The sequence below is a fragment of the Camellia sinensis genome, chromosome 12 (genome assembly GCF_055761805.1).
Source record: "Camellia sinensis isolate YWXY chromosome 12, ASM5576180v1, whole genome shotgun sequence".
NCBI lineage: Eukaryota > Viridiplantae > Streptophyta > Magnoliopsida > Ericales > Theaceae > Camellia > Camellia sinensis.
Window position 1 is genome coordinate 32,704,716 of NC_138972.1, and position 12,540 is coordinate 32,717,255.

The 12,540-nt window shown below is 41.3% G+C and overlaps 1 protein-coding gene across 2 annotated transcripts in view; it reads right to left on the reverse strand.

The window, feature by feature from the left end:
• The window catches only part of LOC145804441 (putative F-box protein At1g32420), a 187,816-nt gene that overhangs the window by 13,929 nt on the left and 161,347 nt on the right, over positions 1–12,540 (reverse strand). The window lies entirely within an intron of this gene.

Sequence of the window (12,540 nt, forward strand, 5' to 3'; positions counted from 1 at the left end):
TTCATTTTCTTTGAATACCAAAGTGGGAAGTTGTGGATAAATTACAACGAAGAAGACAAATGAAGTCTTTGTTCTACAATGTGTTTGGATGGATCACAATGGAGGAAAAAAGTGGTAACAACGCATATATTTATTTAGCTCAACAGTTTTCTCTTTTAACTTAACTTTCAATTTTTAATAAATCAGTAATCCAAATAATTGAAGCATCAATTGTAAAAACAAAGAGATGTGTTATGTTTTAGTGGCTAGGCGCCCTGAAGAGAGTTTGGAATTGTTAATTTTAGGGGAAATAATGTGTCAGTATAATGTTAAAAAATAGTACCAAATTCATGAAAAAGTATATAAAATTATGTCTTAATGTTGCAAAGTTTTTCATTAATTTAAGATTATTTATCTTACATTCCACTTAAATGATATTTTCCCTTAATTTGAGCACTGACAAATGTCAGATTGGGTTGTTTGGATGTTAAAGAGTTACTACTTAAAAAAAATTATTAATTTTAGCATCCATAAAAAAGTAGTATTTTTCAAAATAGAGAATAAACCAATGAGAAAACATGCCCATAATAAAACAGAGTGAGTCCGAAGATAGACAATCAGGATAAGAATAAACAAGTTATTCGGGTTTTGGATTCCTAGTCCTAAGCTCGTGCAGCAACCAGTAATAAGGAGGTCATGAACCGCATTAGAGAATTGGTAGCCCCTCCTCCTCCCATCCTCATCATTTTGTCCAAACATTGAAACTAAGCTCTCCTTGTAACAAATAGCCCAAAGCCCAAGAGCATTGCCACATCCCTAGAAAGCACAGATACGGATACGAGGTACGGATACGATACGATATGGATATGGTGATACAACAAAACCTAAAAAAGTAGAATACAGATACGGGTACGGCTAGGATACGTTTGTAAAAAATAAAAAATAAAAAAATTATTAGTAGTGAGTTACACATAAGCTCAAGAATATTGAGAAACCACAGTAACTTTATAATGCAAAATATTAATCTTTTAAGAATTAGGTATTAATTTAAGCCAGTAGCTAGTTTAGTTTTTAAATTTTCAATAGGTCTTGCAAATATTTTATTTCAATATCAAGTCTAATATGTTGATATTATAATATCAAAACAATCTACAGCTTGACCCTATGTTTTTTCCTTTTGTACTAGTCAAAAATATTCTATGCAAGTTTATTTGCTTATTTATTTATTGATATTTAATTTTACTATTGTTATATTATCTTATTAATCCTTACTTCTATGTAGTTATAGGGGACATGCATGATACAATGAAGATATGTCAATTTGATGAATTCTATTACTTTAGCTTATAACGTTATTTTTATAAAAAAACTAAGCAAAGTATTATAAAAATATTCTATTTATCCTCGCAGTTATATTATATTATGATGTTATGCAAGAAATGATACAATTCTAATTTCGTAAAAGGAGTAATTCATGACTTGGAGCATTTGATACTTCAAAATTAATTAAGAAGTATTCGATAATATGTAACTTGGAGCATTTGATACTTCAAAACTAAATATCCGATACTTCAAAATTAATGAAAAATTAATTAAGAAGTATCCGATACTTTTAATAAGTATCTGATACTTATCCATAAGTATCCAAGGAGTATTAGTATCTGATACGGATACGTCTTCCTATTTGAAGTATCCGTGCTTCATAGCCACATCCGTAGATTTCAAGGTTTCACATCTCATGGGTTTCATGGTTGTACAACACCAGCTCATTCGTCTGACTTTCAAACAAAAGCTCCTCATTCCAAAACCCACGCAGAAGAAAAACTTCTAGAAACGAATTTACTGTTATTAGTTTGGTCCAACATCCTTCCTCCTCCATCACCCATATATCAATAATAGATTGCAAAATCACACCAGTTTGACGAAGGAACAAACCAATAGAATCATTGTACAATGAAAGAAACCCCCATTTATGCTCAGAATGATCAGGCCCCTCTATCTCTCTTAATTCCTCCAGCCGCATGTCAAATGAAAGGATCCTATATTTAATATAATCCATACCAGACAACCAATAATATGCTCCATTTATGCATGTGGCACACAGAGAATTATAGATAGTACGGCCTTTAGGTATTGTAAGAAGATCGAAATGTCTCCACAAATCTTTACCTAGAGTGTATATTACAACAACATGATAAGGATAGCCTATATATCATATGTTTCATCACTAATCCTTTCAATAAAGTCGCGAATCCAAATAATCTTGTAATATGGGCCCAACCCAAATCCAATCACATTTGTAAGGGCATGAAAATTCGGTGGAAAGATAGGTTCGAATACATGGAGGTGGTTGAACTCTCACATAGCAGGGTTTCACAGAGCCATACGGTCGCTGTTGCTATAATACCCAGGAATGTGCAGCAAAAATATGCCGTCAATGGGGCCAATAGCATTGCCCATATCTTCTGGGCTCGGTAGATGATCAATATTTTCATGCAAAGGCAGTATACCAACAAATGTTTCATCAGGGAAAAGTGCGATAGCATATCTATCAATGTCAGAAATATAATGATGAACAATGAGACGGTCATTATTGTTTTTGTTAGGGAAAATAGATGATTTCCCACAAGTAAATCAATCAATGGGAATAAAAATTAATGCAAAAAAATTAAATCTACCGCGACACAAGAATTTTTATATGGTTCCCTCAATGTGAGGTACATCCACGGGATTGAAATCCGATTCCACTATCAACCAAAAAGTTTCCAAACGATTACAAACGAGACACGAATGGTCTCACAAAACCACCCTTAGGTGAATTTCAAATAATCACAAATAATCAAGAGGAAAGACCTTACCAAAAAGTCTTCGAAACAAAGTTGTAGAAGATCCAAAATAATGAACCAAAACCAACATCTTCAATGCGAAGGCGGAGTTGTCAAAACGTCCAAACAAAGTGAAGCAAAGTAAACTACATGTCGCCACTGTACCAATGGAAATCACCAATTGAACTTTTACAAAGTTCTATGTTGTTGCCCAAAACCAAACCCAAAAATAAAAGATAATCAGCCGCTGCCTCCTAGCAAATATATATATCAATATATTATTTAATCTTGGGTTTTTTTAACAAAACCTTAGCTGCTATCAAACTGATTATTAAATACCCATTGGGCCTCCAAAAGTTAGGTATAATATAGTAAAAATATATTATAACCAACACCAAACCAATCTAAATATTTTAATAAACCAATTGGGTCCTTTACTCCATTAAGGAGGTATACCCAACAATTCTCTCGCTACCGACTTAGGTGGAGATATCAACCATACTCTCTAAAGTTCGACACTTCAAATATTTATCCCTCGACAAAGTCTTAGTCAACATATCCGAAATATTATCATCCGTGTGAACCTTTTCGAGTTGCAACAATTTCGAATCTAACACATCATGAATCTAATGGTATCTCACATCAATGTGTTTCGATCTTGAATGAAAAGTAGAAATTTTACTCAAATGAATAGCACTTTGACTATCACAATAAAGCATATATCTTTCTTGCTTCAAACCCAATTCCTACAAAAATTTCTTCAACCATAACTCTTTTTTATAAGTTTCCGTAATGGCAATAAATTTAGCTTCGGTAGTTGAGAGAGCAATGTATTTTTGTAATTTAGATTGCCATGCCACAGTTCCCCCTACAAAAGTCATCAAATACCCCAAAGTAGATTTCCTAGAATCAACATCACCGGCCATGTTAGAATCTGTGAACCCATCAAGCATCGGTTTACCATCCCCAAAACACAAACACACCTTCGAAGTCCCTCAAAGATACCTTAGAATCAATTTTACCACTGCCCAATATTCTTTACCCATATTAGAGAGAAAACAACTCACCACACCAACGGAGTAAGCAATATCTGGCCTTGTATAAACCATGGCGTACATCAAAGAACCAACCGTTGAAGCATAAGGAATTTTCTGCATCTCTCCCTTGTCTTTCTCATTTATAGGACATTGATTCTAACTATGCTTGAAGTGACCCGCAAGTGGACAACCAACCGGCTTTGCTTTATCCATGTTGAACCTATCAAGAAACTTTTCAATGTAGCTTTCTTGAGACAACCAAATCAGTGCCTTTTTGCGATCACGAACAATTTTCATACCAAGTATTTGTTTTGCTAGTCCCAAATCTTTCATAACAAACGATTTTCTTAACTCCAATTTCAACCTGTTAATCATAGTGTAATCTTGACCAACAATTAATATGTCATCCACATAAAGCAAAAGAATAATAAATTTGCCATCTGAAATTTTTTTCACAAACACACAATGATCCGAAGTGGTTTTAGAAAAACCATTATTCATCATGAAAGAGTCAAACTTTTTGTACCATTGTCGCAGGGCTTGCTTGAGGCCATACAAATTTTTCTTCAATTTGCAAACAAATTTCTCTTTCGCTTTCTCCACAAAACCTTCCGGTTGCTCCATGTAAATTTATTCTTCAAGGTCACCATGGAGAAATGTGGTCTTCACATCAAGTTGCTCAACTTCAAAGTTCATACTTGCGGCCATGCCAAGTACAACTCGAATAGAAGACATCTTTACAACCGGCGAGAAAATTTCATCAAAGTTAACACCTTTCTTTTGCCCAAAGCCTTTCACAACAAGACGTGCTTTGTACCTCAGATTCTTGCCATCATTCTTCAATTTGAAAACCCACTTATTTTTCAGAATTTTCGTCCTCTTAGGCAACTTCACTAAATCATTAGTGTGATTTTGAAGCAAGGAATTCAATTCCTCTTCCATGGCCTTTTTCCAATCACCTTTCTTTGCATGCTCAATTGCTTCTTGGTAGCTCTCGGGCTCCCCTTGATCAGAAATCAACACAAATTCATTGGCAGGATACTTTCTCGAAGGTTGCCGATCCCTTGTAGATTTTCTCAACTCAAATTGTGGTGGCGGTTCTTGAGTTGGATGCTCTTCCTCAATTTCTGGCTCAACTTCATTTGGAGTAGCATCATCATCTATGTCTTCAAGAGGTGGCTGTATATCTCCCTCATTTTGATAATCAATTGAAGATGAAGGAGATGGATCCATGTCAATGAGATCACTAGTTTTTGGCTCAAGTTGGTCACCTTTGCCAAAGTCTTCAATTGTTTGGTCTTCAAGAAACACAGCATCATGGCTTCGAATGACTTTCTTGTTGATCGGATCCCACAATCTATAACCAAAGTCATCATGCCCATAGCCAAGAAAAATGCATTGTCTTGACTTGCTATCAAGCTTGGACCTCTCATCCTTTGGAATTTGAACAAAGGCTTGGCAACCAAACACTCTCAAATGCTCATAAGACACATCATTGCCGGTCTAAACTTTTTCTGGAACATCACCATTCAAAGGATAGGAAGGAGACAAATTAATCATGTCAGCCGCTGTCTTCATTGCCTCATCTCAAAAGGATCTTGGCAATTTAGCAAGTGAAAGCAGATACCTTGTTCTTTCCACAATGGTGCGTATAGCGACCCCGGTCTTTTCCCATTTGTTTATTATATCCGGACTTGGGTTCCGTAGCTCCTGTCATTGTATTATGGTTGTTACCATCCTTTAATTTCCTATTTCTGAGTTAGGGGATGCAATGGGCAGGTTTGTAACAGGTTGGTTGAGCTTGGGAACAAAGGGTTGTTGCCCAGAATTTTGACCCTTCGCTCGAGCGAGCAGTTCTTCGCTCGAGCGAGCTCTTTGTTTTGGTCCGTCGCTCGACCCAGGGTTTCTTTGCTCGAGCGAGGATTGCGTTTAGTAGTAAGACCTGAGAGCAGTGGTTTTTGGCTCGAGCGAGCTTTTCTTCGCTCGAGCGAGCTGGTTCGTTCTTCGCTCAAGCGAGAGTTCCTTCGCTCGAGCGTGTGTCTGGTTACAGACCTAAGGGTTTGAGTTCTTCGCTCGAGCGAGATTTCCTTTGCTCGAGCGAGCTTCTGGGTTGTTGGCTCGAGCAAGGCTTTCTTGGCTCGAGCGAAGCTTTTCTGTGTCTGGTCGCTCGAGCGACCAAGTCTTCGCTCGAGCGAACCTATCAGGTTTAAATAGGCAGTAGCGTGTTTCAGATCAGTTTTTTATCCACTTTCAGATTCCAAAACCCTAGGTACGAGTTCTCTCTCCCTCTACACACCTTCTCTCTTAGGATTGATCTACTTAGAGTGAGTTTCTACCTCAGATCCTTTATTAAAAAGATAGAGTGGGTCGAGGGCTTCGTTTTGATCGGAACAATCTTGAGTTTGGAGCACTTTGGGTTTTGGGTTGTCATCTCCGTCTTCTCCATTTTTGTTGATTTCTTCGAGGTAGGGATTTCCTACTCCAATGTATACGCTTTGTCCTAAGTTCTGGCATTTTAATATGTTGGGGGTATTTTGGTAATTTTGGGAAAAACCCTAGTTGTTTAAATAAATTGAATTGTATATTTAATTTAAGGAACATTGGGGAAACTAGTTAAATTCATGAGGTTGAGCAATTTATTGATTAAATGGGGTAGTTGGTTAATTTAAATCACTCGTCCATTTAATTGTTGAGTTATTTATTTCCAAGTCTAGAAATAACTGTTCTGGGCTATCGGTGGAGGATAGTCGTGATTGTTGTAGACACTGCATGTGGATTAGGGATAACTGAAACTAATCATTGATTAAGTCATCAATTTTGATTGTTGAATTAATACAGACATTATGTGTATTGATTGTGTGTTGTATATGTTATGTGTTTACATACATTGTTTTGTGTGGGAGGAGATAGGGGATGTACTCCACGGTTTAGGGGAAGATAGTGGATGGACCTCTAAACCGGATTTTGTTTGGGAGGAGATAGGGGATGGACTCCATTAGCATCACTTTTATGTGTGCTTATTTATATTGAAGTGTTTTTATTGATACAGCACTAAAATGTGTATCAAACTAGAAGTATGAAGTGTTTTGATTTGAGCCTGAGTCTCATTTGTTTGTTGACATTGGAAGAATGTGAATATGATATATATAGTTCACTGTTGTAAGTTTGGCCAGGTTCTGAGCCATATTGATAATGTTGGAAAGTAAAACGTGTCTTAGACATTAGTGTCATGAGACAGTTTAATGATGTAATTGATTATCTAGGTTAATCATCTATTGAATGCTATCGCTTTATTCATTGTTTATATTTGGTTTAGTATATTTCTACTGGGCTGTGGCTCACCCTATATGGGAACATCATTTTCAGGTTCAGGTGATAAGCTACCTCCAAGGACTTAGCTTGGAAGGACTTGGATTTTGAAGACTATTTTCAGTTATTTGTTTTTATTTGTTAGTACATGTAAACACTCAAGCCTAGGACTTTATTTGTATTTGAGTTAGAACTCATACTTTTGTGTCCAAGTGTTGGCTTGGAAAGATGTAAGCCTGTAGGGCATTTAATTTGATGTTACATGTAATGCTTTTATTTAGTAAGACTCTGATGAATGTTATAATGAATTGTTTCCTTTTTAACATTGCATGTTGATGTTATATATATTTAATGGGTTTATTTTTGAGGGCGTTACAACTTGGTATCAGAGCGTACCGGGTTTGAATACTTTGGGTACGTGGGAAGTGATTAGTATCACATTGGGTTCGTCTCGTTTGATAGAGACTTAGTGTAATGTTATATGCTTATGTGATAACATGTTTATGTGATTATGTGGGTATGGAATGTAGTTTCTAGGATAGTAGTCTTGTTGGAAAGGCACTTGATCACTGTTGCTTCCAACCGGAACTATAGTAACGCATTGGGACTATCATTATCCGGGAATGAAATTCGTAGGTGCTTATGTGATTATGTGCTTACGTGGAATGAATTATTGTTGTCCAATGCATTAGGGCGTGAGTGTTTAGCTTCGGCACATTTATTAATGTGCTAACGTCTTTGTTTCCTTTCATAGGATGTCAGGACGAGGACGAGGATGCGGTAGGCGTGGTAGGTCGGGTAGGCAGGAAGTGCCTGTGCCGGAGGAGGTCCTGGTGGTACAGGAGATTCCGGCAGTTCAGATTCCGGAAATACAGGAGGGAGTTGGCCAGGCCAATGTGGCCGAGCCAGTGGGCCAGCAGGCTATGGGTGCTTTGGCCCGGGAGATTGCAGGAGCATTTCAGGCGTCAGTTGGCATTCTGAGGGCCGCGAATCCAGCCTAGGTTGTTGCTGTAGATGCAGGACCTTCTTTTCTGAAGAGAGAGTTCTTCCGGTCCAATCCGGACGAATTTTTGGGGGATCCTAAAGAGCCGCTTAAGGCAGATGAGTGGCTCGAACAGACAACGAAAACGTTTGAGATGCTTGGCATCAAAGACGAGGGGTTGAAGGTGACCTTGGCATCTTTCCAGCTGAAGGGGGATGCGGGTCAGTGGTGGAAGTTCACTAAGGCTCGTGTTGGAGGTACGTGGGAGGCATTTGTGAATGCTTTCTAGGAGAGGTTCTTATCTCCAGCAGTCAGGGAGAAGCTGAGAGACCAGTTTTGTCAGCTTAAGCAGGCGAGTTCTTCTGTGGCTGAGTTTGAGGCTGCATTCACTAGTTTGTCCAGATTTGCACCTGAGTTGGTGGCGTCTGAGGAACGCCGTTGCATTGAGTTTGAGAAGAAGTTGAGGCGCGGCCTCAAGTTGAGAGTTGTGGCGTCTATGATCCGAGATTATGGACGTCTGGTTGATGCGGCAGCTCATACTGAGATTATGATGCAGGAGGAGGAGGAAGGGCAGAAAGGCTCCAAGAGGAGTCAGGATGGCCAGAGTGATGGCAGGAGGCAGAGAGGTTTCACTCCTCAGCAGTCTCAGAGTAGCTTCTCTAGATCTACTTTTCCTGTGTCGAGTGCTAGTTCGGGGAAAGGCAGTCATGGAGACATCACTTGCTTCAAGTGTGGTCAGCTGGGCCACAAGTCTCCAGTTTGTCCTCAGAGGGGAGGAATTCAGAGAGCAGCATCTTCTTCGGCTCGATCTCAGTGCCAGAGTCAGGGTAGAGGCCAGCCGCTCACTTGTTTTCAGTGCAGTCAGGCAGGGCACTTGAAGAGGTATTGCCCGCAGTTGGGAGGCACACCTAGTGCATCTGGTTTGAGGCAGACTCAGGGTCAGCAGCCAGCACAGTCGGGTCAGGCCTCGAGGGCCAATCAGGGGGCTTGATCGTCCCAGTCTGTGCAGCAGTCTTATGCTCCTAGGGGTGAGCAAGTTGATCAGAGGTCGTCTGGGCGCGTGTATACTGTTACTGCGCAGGATCTCGTACCGGCTCCATCGGTTGTGAGAGGTACCTTTTTGTTTTGCAACTCGGTTGCTAATGTTTTGATTGATACGGGTGCATCCCATTTCTTTGTGTCTGCTGCATTTGCATCTGTTTTGGAGTTGGAGTTAGCACAGTTAGCATCTCCTATTTGTGTAGTGTCACCTCTTGGGGGTGCATTGATTTTGAAACAAGGTGTTAGGGGTTGTGATATAGAGGTTGATTATCATAGAATCCTATTTTCCTTTGTAGTTATGCCTATGAGGGGCTTCGATGTAATTTTGGGTATGGACTGGTTATCGTCATACCGGGCAGTTATTGATTGCTACCGCCAGAGGGTCACTTGTTGTACCGTGAGCGGAGGGTGTTTTCATTTTCTGGGGGACTGGGTTGGTAGTGTGTTGCCACCGGGGTATGTTCCGCGAGGACGGAGTGAGCTTAGTGGTCTACTTGCTAACCTTTCGATTAGTGAGGATGATGAGACTCAGATTGTGTTGCCAAGGGTGGTTTGTGAGTACTCGGACGTCTTTCCCGAGGATCTTGTTGGTTTGCCACCACATCGAGAGATTGAATTCTCTATTGACCTAGTGCCCGGCACGGCGCCGATTTCTATGGCACCCTATCGTTTTGCCCCAGCCGAGTTAGATGAGTTGAAGATTCAGCTCTAGGAATTGCTAGATAAGGGCTATATCCGTCCTAGTGTTTCGCCGTGGGGTGCACCGGCCCTTTTTGTTAAAAAGAAAGGTGGTGCTTTGAGACTTTGTATAGATTACCGGAAATTGAATCGGGCTACGGTTAAGAATAAGTACCCTATGCCTCGTATAGATGATTTGTTTGATCAGTTGAAGGGTTCCCGTTGTTTCTCTAAGATAGACTTGAGATCGGGTTATCATCAGTTGAGAGTCAGGGAGGAGGATATTCCGAAGACGGCATTCCATACGCGGTATGGCCACTATGAGTTTCTGGTGATGCCATTTGGGCTCACCAATGCACCAGTAGTGTTTATGGATTTGATGAACCGGATTTTTCGGGAATTCTTAGATCGTTTTGTAGTCGTCTTTGTGGACGACATTCTGATTTATTCACCTTCAGAGGAGGAGCACGAGGAACACTTGAGAGTGGTGCCTGAGTTACTTAGAGCCCATAAGCTTTATGCTAAGTTTGGGAAGTGTGAGTTCTGGCTAGAAGAGGTGAAGTTTTTAGGCCATATAGTTTCTGGGGAAGGGGTGTCTGTTGATACATCTAAGACTGAGGCAGTGCAGGATTGGGCACAGCCTAAGAGTGTGTTTGAGATCTGTAGTTTTCTGGGGTTAGCTGGGTATTATCGCCGGTTTGTGAAAGATTTCTCCAGATTAGCTTCGCCTTTGACTAGATTGACTCGGAAGGGAGTCAAATTTGTATGGAGTGAGACTTGTGAAAAGTCGTTTCAGGAGTTGAAAGTTAGACTGACCACCGCTCCAGTATTGATTATTCCAGAGAGAGGGTTGGGTTATGCAGTCTATTGTGACGCCTCACGAGAGGGTTTGGGTTGTGTGTTGATGTAGGAGGGGAAAGTGGTTGCCTATGGCTCACGTCAGTTGAAAACTCACGAGCAGAATTACCCTACGCATGATCTAGAGTTAGCAGCTGTGATATTTGCCTTGAAAATTTGGAGGCATTATCTTTATGGTGAGAGATTCGAGGTATTCTCGGATCATAAGAGTCTGAAATATTTGTTTACACAGAAAGACTTGAACTTGAGGCAGAAGAGGTGGATGGAGTTCATAGAGGATTATGACTTTGAGTTGCATTATCATCCGGGAAAGGCCAATGTGGTGGCCGATGCCCTTAGCAGGAAACCTGTTGGTGACATAGCTAGTATAGCCATCCGAGAGTGGGAGATGTTGGGTGCACTTGGAGAGTTTGATTTGCTTCTGAGCGAATCCGTTGAGACTGCGGCCTTGTTTTCTGTTGTTGCGCAGCCTACACTTGTGACTCGAGTGTTAGAGGCTCAGAGGGGTGACCTTGAGGTGGAGTCCCTTCGGGAGAAGATTTCTAGTGGGAAGGTTGAGAAGGGTCTGTCAGTGTATTCCGACCTGAGTGTGAGATACCGAGACTGTCTGTTTGTGCCGGAGTCTTGCCGAGAGGAGGTACTTCGAGAGTTTCATCATTCACGCCTTGCAGTGCATCCAGGAGGCACTAAGATGTATCGGGATTTGGGTCGCCAGTTCTGGTGGCGGGGCATGAAGAGAGATGTGGCAGCTTTCGTATCTAAGTGCCTTACTTGTCAGCAAGTGAAGGCCGAACATCAGAGGCCAGCGGGTTTGTTGCAACCCTTGCCTATTGTCGAGTGGAAGTGGGAACACGTCACTATGGACTTCGTTGTGGGTCTTCCGAGGACTCAGCGGGGTAGTGATGCTATTTGGGTGGTTGTAGACCGGTTGACTAAGTCGGCGCACTTCATATCTATGTGCGTTAGAGATTCCATAGATCATCTTGCCGATTTATATATTCGGGACATAGTGAGGTTACACGGGGTCCCAGTGACGATCGTCTCAGATAGAGATCCTCGTTTCACTGCCAGGTTGTGGCAGAGTTTGCAGAGTGCCTTAGGCACTAAATTGACCTTTAGCACGGCTTATCATCCTCAGACTGACGGGCAGTCCGAGCGTACTATTCAGATCCTTGAGGATATGCTTCGGGGTTGTGTCCTTGATTTCATTGGGTCGTGGGAGAGGCACTTGCCATTGGTAGAGTTTGCCTACAACAACAGTTTCCAGTCTAGCATTGGTATGGCACCGTTTGAGGCCTTGTATGGCCGACCGTGTAGATCTCCTGTTTGTTGGGCCGAGGTGGGGGATGCACCTCTGTTGGGTCCAGAGTTGGTGAGGGAAACGACGGAGAAAGTTGAGCTTATCCGTAAGAGGCTTGTTACAGCCCAGAGTCGTCAAAAATCTTATGCCGACCGTAGGAGGAGACCTTTGGTGTTTGAGGTGGGTGATCATGTCTTTCTGAAGATATCACCTAGACGGGGTTTGATGAGGTTTGGGAAGAGCGGGAAGTTGTCCCCTCGGTTCATTGGTCCGTTTGAGATCCTTGAGAGGATTGGCGAGGCTGCTTATCGTTTAGCTTTGCCGCCGCAGCTGTCCGGAGTACATGACGTGTTTCATGTGAGTATGCTTCGGAAGTATGAGCCGGATCCATCACATGTGTTGGATTGGACCGATTTAGTGGTTGATGAGGATGTCTCGTATGAGGAGAGACCGATTCGAGTCTTGGATAGGCGGGATCAAGTTTTGCGAGGCAAAACCATCCCTTTGGTAAAAGTTTTGTGGAAACATCAC